Source organism: Misgurnus anguillicaudatus, chromosome 4 (assembly GCF_027580225.2).
Source record: "Misgurnus anguillicaudatus chromosome 4, ASM2758022v2, whole genome shotgun sequence".
Lineage (NCBI taxonomy): Eukaryota > Metazoa > Chordata > Actinopteri > Cypriniformes > Cobitidae > Misgurnus > Misgurnus anguillicaudatus.
In genome coordinates, this window is record NC_073340.2 from 8,231,943 (window position 1) to 8,238,961 (window position 7,019).

The 7,019-nt window shown below is 36.6% G+C and overlaps 1 long non-coding RNA gene across 1 annotated transcript; it reads right to left on the reverse strand.

Moving 5' to 3' along the window:
* Positions 1-245: 245 nt before the first annotated feature.
* LOC141363693 (uncharacterized) lies at positions 246-2,242 on the reverse strand. Its single transcript, XR_012369209.1, has 2 exons — positions 1,700-2,242; positions 246-381 (listed from the first exon to the last, which is right to left on the reverse strand). It is a non-coding gene; the product is annotated as an uncharacterized lncRNA (long non-coding RNA).
* Between the last annotated feature and the right edge of the window lie 4,777 nt (positions 2,243-7,019).

Consider the following 7,019-nt stretch of genomic DNA (forward strand, 5'->3'; position numbering starts at 1 on the left):
CATCATTTCTCAAAATATCTTCTTTTGTGTTGGTCAGAAAAAAATACATTTATACAGGTTTAGAACAACATGAGGATGAGAAAATTATTCTATGAACTATCCCTTTAATGGTTTAATATCACCCAATTTTACTTGATAACCATTTAATGAAGGTCAATAAGGTTTTAATCACATTTGCAGGTGCCTAAAAATCCACACAATTACTGTGCGTGTGCGTTAAAGTTACACAGTCCACTTCAATCTCACCTGATGAGATGTTTTCAGCATTCTCGTCTCCTCCTTCTTCTTCAAAACAAACACTGTTTATGGCTTCTGAGGAGGGTCCAGGATGCTGAACAATCTCAGAAGACAACACACCATTTGGAAGAACAAAATCCATTGCTGTAAAAATAAATTATGGGTAAATTAGTGCTGTAACGATAAATGGCTTATTATGACAGCAGTAAATTGTTCAAAAATCATTTGTAAAATTGTAAAAATCATTACAAAACAGATGAACAACACGTGCTGCTGTTGGCTGCACTTACAACCTGGCAAAGATTAATCTGTGTCTTAAAAACAAGTGCAACCTTTTTTTTTTTTTTTAATTACACAAATACAAGAATTATACAAATGTTTATACATAAATATACAACTCGCAACAAGTGGAAAACAAATAAACGTACATAAAAATGTAAAATAAAAAATGTTCATGCCATTGGCAAGTTACAACAATTTAAAGTAACAAAATGCTTCATAGGTCTTTCTTGCTTTTTGTTCTTGATTTTGTCTAATGTTTAATTTCTTTTTTGGCTTAGCTTTTATCCATTTTTTCACATGAATGTGATATTTTCCGAGTAAAATAAAAAGTTGTATAAGGAAGCACATCGTACTTTTGGAATCAACAATGTGATTGGGGGGGTTTCCCGGACAAGGATTAGCTTAAGCCAGGACTAGGCCTTTAAATAGGAAATATTACTAGTTTTAACAAACATGCCTTACTAAAATCATCACTGGTATGCATTTTGAGGCAAAACAAAGGGCACTGATGTATTTTAAGATATGTCAGTGCAAGTTGTTTTCAGTTTGGGCAGCTCTTACATTTATTTTAGTCTAGAACTAGTCTAATCCCTGTCTGGGAAACCACCCCGTTATGTCATTCATGCTTAAATTCATTTACTTTTACTTTTAAAACTGCATGAATGAAGACTGGACGATCTCAGAAGTCAACAACAGCGTTTGGAAGAAAAAAAATCTACACACAGACGAGACAAGTGTTTCCGCTACACACAACTTGTAACGTTACACAATAAAGATGCGAACTGAGCTGCAAACGTATTTTTAGAAAATCCACTTTAAATCAAATAAAGATAATCCATAGGATATAAGTATAAGGAAAAGCCAACGACAGCATGAAAATTATAAAATACACGTATATATTCTACGTTTTAAAAATGATTATGTACTGCCGCCAAAGCTGGAAAAATCCCAGAGGAAACACAGCAGACCTAATTTAAGACGTGCGCGCTGCTCCTGTCAGCAACTCTAACGTTCCACCTTAAAATATGTGCTTTGCAATTAGCTTTTAAATACACATTCATGTACCACATCTTTGGATTATTATCAACCGTTATCATTATCATTATTATTAATAAAACATGTCCTGTACGGTGTAGCCTATATAATATGCATAAAGTTACATCGTCCACTTCAGACTCACCTGCTATGTTGTTTTCAGCAGCTACAACACTCTCCTCTTCTCCTTCTGTTTGTAACCAAACGCTGCTTATGTCGTCTGATAAGGATAACGGTCCAGGGTACTGAACAGACGTTTCACCGTTCGGAACAATTACCACATCGGCGTGTCCTCCTAAAAAGCCCACAGCGGACAGTAGTAGTTCACCGGAAAGGTAGTTGGGGGTAAATCCACTTTTCCAGCTTCTTCTACATCGATGCACCTGGCGAACAACGATGAAGTCGAGATGCTGACAGTGGTGATAGGGAGGGGGAAATCCACCTTTTCAACACCTCCACCAAAGTCTGTAGAAGACGGTGATGAAGACACGATCAAGTGGATTGTAGACACACTGTGAAAACTCGGTCTAAACAGAATAAACAGAATAAACTGAATGAACTGAATAAACTTTCTGTCCTCGAACAATGTATCTGTAGAGTTTTGAGTTTTTCGCTTTGTTAAGAGCAACCGCTAATTAATCCGTCCTGTGTCGTTCAGATTAACCAAAGGAATGAGCGCTCGCGGAGAGTCTTCGGTTTATATAGCCATGACGTCAGTGTACAACTCCGTTTCCATGGAGACGGTCTGCAGCCTCGCCATATAGGGGATTTCCCCTTACACCCAGTAGCGGCTGGTCACTAGGGGGCGCTGGGACGCCGCACCCTTAAGCTGGCCATAGAGGAAACCTAAGGAAGGTGTTTTGGACTTTTTAAAATTAATTAATTAAATTATAAAATAATTAATTAAATTATAAAATAAAAAATAAAATCGCAAAATATGTCCCAAATTTGAAAATGAAATGCTAAAATAAAAATTAAAACATTATATTAAATTATTTCATTTTCATTTTTAACGTGATGAAGCATCATTCCGGCCAAATTGAAAAATTAAATTAAATTGATTATTTGACAGTTCATTTTCAATATAACCTTGAGACAAGACTGACAATATTAAAATTAAAAGGCAAGCTTGAAAAGGAATCTGTAAATACATTTTTTAAAAGGCTTTTTATTCATGCCCAAGCAATAATAGGGACAAAATTAAAATGTAAAGTTCAGTTTTAATTTTATGTTCTGTTTTTCTTTTTCATTTTCGTTTTAATTTTCGTGTTCATTTTTATTTTCAACTTGTATGCAAATTCAATGTTAATAAGTGGGCGGGGCTTACTTGCTTAAAAAAAGGGGATTGGCTGAAGCAGTGTTGCCAACTCAGTGACTGTGTTCCTTGCCAACTAAGCAACCTTATAGGTCCTGTCCGGGTGTGCCTCATAAGCAGTGTTGAACTACTTCATATTTTGGGCGAACGTGAACTGAACGTACTGTATTACTGCCTGATGAACGCAAGGTGAACTCGTTCATTCTGGGGCTTGTGAACGGCACGTTCTCTCACTTTAACGTCATTCAGTAGGGTGCCAGATTTCTATAGAGTCTTCCAGGCGAAAACCCGTCTAAAACACACTGTAAACAGGCCTTAATGTGTAGCGGAAAAAAACACCCAATCTGGCAACACTGCCACCAGGCTGCATACGTCATCAAAACAACACTGACTGGACGCTGCTATCCAAATCCCTGCTGCGCCACTCGCATAGTTTAACATTAGTTAACATAACATCATATTTGTCCTAAATCGTTAACGATTAACAAAGGCTTCTTACACATATTCTGGATCTTGAAATAGACAAGATCACGCTATTTAACGTGCACGTGCGGTGTGCAATACCTGAGTTGTCATACACTCAACGCCTCGCAGCGCTTCTCGCCCGGAAAACCCCCTTGAACCCGGCTAGCCTTTCAAGGTATGTGCAAGCAAATACAAAAATTAAAAGACAGTCAATGCTCGTAAACCCTGGTTGGATAAGGATTTAAAGTTGGATATGAATATGAAATCTGATGCATTTAGCTTCAGTGTTAAAACTGATAAAATCATTCCTGTCTGTGATTCTATATGGGCTATATGGCAATATATTTTTTTAAATAATATGGGGAAAAAGAACTATAAGTAAATTAGTTCATTTTTGGAACTGTGAACTAGTTCAAAATTTGGAAATACGAGCTATGAACTGAACTAGTTCATTTTAAAATTTGTGAACTGTGAACTGAACTAGTTCATGTAGAAAGTGAACTTTCCTAACACTGCTCATAAGCCTTGAAAAGGGAAGCCTCTGGCTCTGTGATCGCCCCCTGGTGGCTGGCTGCAGTACAAGTCATAACCCCGCCCTCTCCATTCAAACTAATGGGACTCTGCTCTAAATAAAAAAAGTATTTACACTTCCAATAAAAGTTTCCAAAAGGTGGTTTTGGTACTTTCAGGTAGTTGTTGACTTTAGGGACCCTTAATGCGAGTCCACGTGGATACAACTTTATTGTTATTTTCGACGAGGCATTTGTTCAAGAGATCAGTTTAGCAACTAGTCAGACCATTAAAAAAACGAAACCGGAAGTAAGGTTCGGATCCAGACGTGTATCACGTGCGTCCGATGAAACCGTCTATTGCTCTAGCGACTTTTGCGTGTGATGATTTTGATGTTTTAAATAGATACACATTTGAGGTAGTTTTTTTCTTGCTTTATTGAGTAATTCCATTTTAACATGATAATCTTATAGAACATGATGCATTGCTATGTCTGTTAATTGCCACTTTTGGACAGAGATTATTTAGATTACATAATCCATTTCTAGCAATTCTGATATGTGTGTATATGTATGGAGCCTATATATTGCTGGGCGCTGGTGTTGCAGTGGTACGTTCTATTGGTTTTCACTTCTTGTCAATATAAGTTCTTTGATCACAGTTCCTGCACATGCCACAGATCCACCCTCGCACACAATATCACATGCATCCACCTGAAGTTCACAAGTGTGCTTTGGATGGACAAAAAAACCACAAGGTAGTGAAGATGAAAAGTTTACTGAAAATAAGTCCTACAGTGGTGCTACCTGTAGTCCCCACTTGGACAGATGAAGAACTTAAAGTGGATTTAGGACTGCTTGAGGAAAACCAGGAAGAGGAGATGCATCCAAAAGAACTGATAGTAGGGTGGGGGTGGCACATGTGGTACCAGAACTGGGTTTGGCTATAGCAAAAAGGCTAACAGATGGCTTGGCAGTTTACACAGGAGAACTTATGGCTATGGTTTACCCTATTATAGGTAGATAGCTGGGAGTGTAACAGACAAGCAGTTATAGTATCTGAAATTTTACAACTGGCTAGTGGAATGCAAAAGGCAGGTTTTAAGTGTTCTTTCTTGTGGGTTTCAGCGCACAAGGGGGTGGAGGGGAATGAGTAAATATGCTGCTGCAGATAATGATTGTGTGGAGGTGGAGATTAAACTCAGCAAGGCAGAGGTTAAAAGTATAAAGCAAGAACTTATGAGAAATGGCAGTATATCTGGGAGAAAGGATGGCTGAATGCTAAGGAACCCATGCTGCACATTTTTATGAAGAGATGATAGCTGTAAGTACTCCAGAAACTACATGGACATGGTCATTGTTTGTACTCTCGCTAATACAAACACATTTTTTTGGTTTCTCTCTTTTCGTGCAGTAGGAGAAAATTGGTTTCTTGGAAAGTCACTAAGTGGAGAAGTGATTGAGAAAATAGTTAACCAGTGTGTCTTCAAGAACATGAAGCAAAACAAGATGTCCAACTATTCTCTGGCTCCAAATCTCATAGACTAAAAGAAATCTGAATTTCCGAGGAAAGGTGAAATATAAATTGTAACTGTCATGGTATGTGACCGGGGAAGGACGATGGAGATTAGGATAAATGATAAACTTTAATATAATAATACAACAACTAACTGGCAGCCGGGGGAAAAACTCACATGTAACAAAGATGTATACAACACGAGATCCGACAAAGGGAGAACGCTTAAATACACATGGATGATAACAAAGAACATGTGGAGCAATAGTTAAACAAATGAGGAACAGATGATGATGATGAAACAATAATTAAATGATTAATTCCAGACTATGACAGTAACACAACCCATATTTTTGGCTTAAAAGCCTATTTGAAGTATTGTTTTAAGTGAATATGATTTTGCTGTATCCATTAAAATTCATTAAAGTTTTCTAGGTTTTGTCTTTATCGGGAGTTGCTGGTGACTGAAGAATCATTTCACTGAGGCCCTTGAGCAGCGATTTAATGCTGTATACAAAGACAAAACGAAGGATGTGAAATTCAAATTAATGTGGGATTAATTTAGCACTTTCATTCATAACATTACAGCACACATAACTATTCTGAGTAGTCAGTGAGTGTTGGAGCAAATATGAAAACATAAGTAAGAGATAATGTACATCTAGTCAGTTGTTATTGAAAAAACAAACAAAAAAAACATGATGATCAGGTGCAAAGTGAAATAGTAATTATATTATATACAGGGCTTGACATTAACTTTTTTGTTCACCAGCCACAGTGGCTAGTGGTTTTCCAAAGTTATTTAGGGTTTCTCAATGTTTTATTTGATTAACGTTTATTTGGGCATGCTAAAATGACTTTATTTAAAATAATATTACTTGATTTAGCTCAATTTAAAATTAAGACCACATATATCAGCTGGTATACAGGCCTATAGGTATATCTCTACAGGTGATATCATATAGTTAACAGCAATTATAAACATGTAGTTTAGTAAAGCATAACAGCTTTTAATGAATATTATTGGGCCACCCTTAGCAGCAACAACTGCAATCAAGTGTTTGCGATAACTTAAATAAGAACTAACGTTTTTTAACAGCTGAATTAAAAAAATTTAATTAAATCATGTAAGGGCAAGCAGACGTGCCCAAAATATAAAAGCAATGCGTTAAATTAAATGCATTTTTCTCCCACAGAAACCGCTTAATGGATATGGCAAGATAAAATTGAGTATGCACCTAATTAATAAAATGTTATACTTTAAAGGTGCAGTGTGTAATTTTTAGAAGGATCTCTTGACAGAAATGCAAAATAATATACAAAACTAAATTATCAGTGGTGTATAAAGACCTTTCATAATGAACTGTTATGTTTTTATTACCTTATAATAAGATGTTTTTATCTACATACCGAGGGTCCCCTTACATGGAAGACACCATTTTGTGCGCCATGTTTCTACAGAAGCCCTTAATGGATAAACCTTTTTATTAAGATGTCTCCAACAATGACATGTTTGTCCAGTGTCGGCTACTGTAGCTTCTCTATGCGTTTCAAAAGCAAGGGGTGAGCTGTGAACTGAGCTGTTGGTTGGAATTTGCAACCTCACCACTAGATGCCATTAAAATGTACACACTGCACCTTTAAGCAAACTGTTATTTTA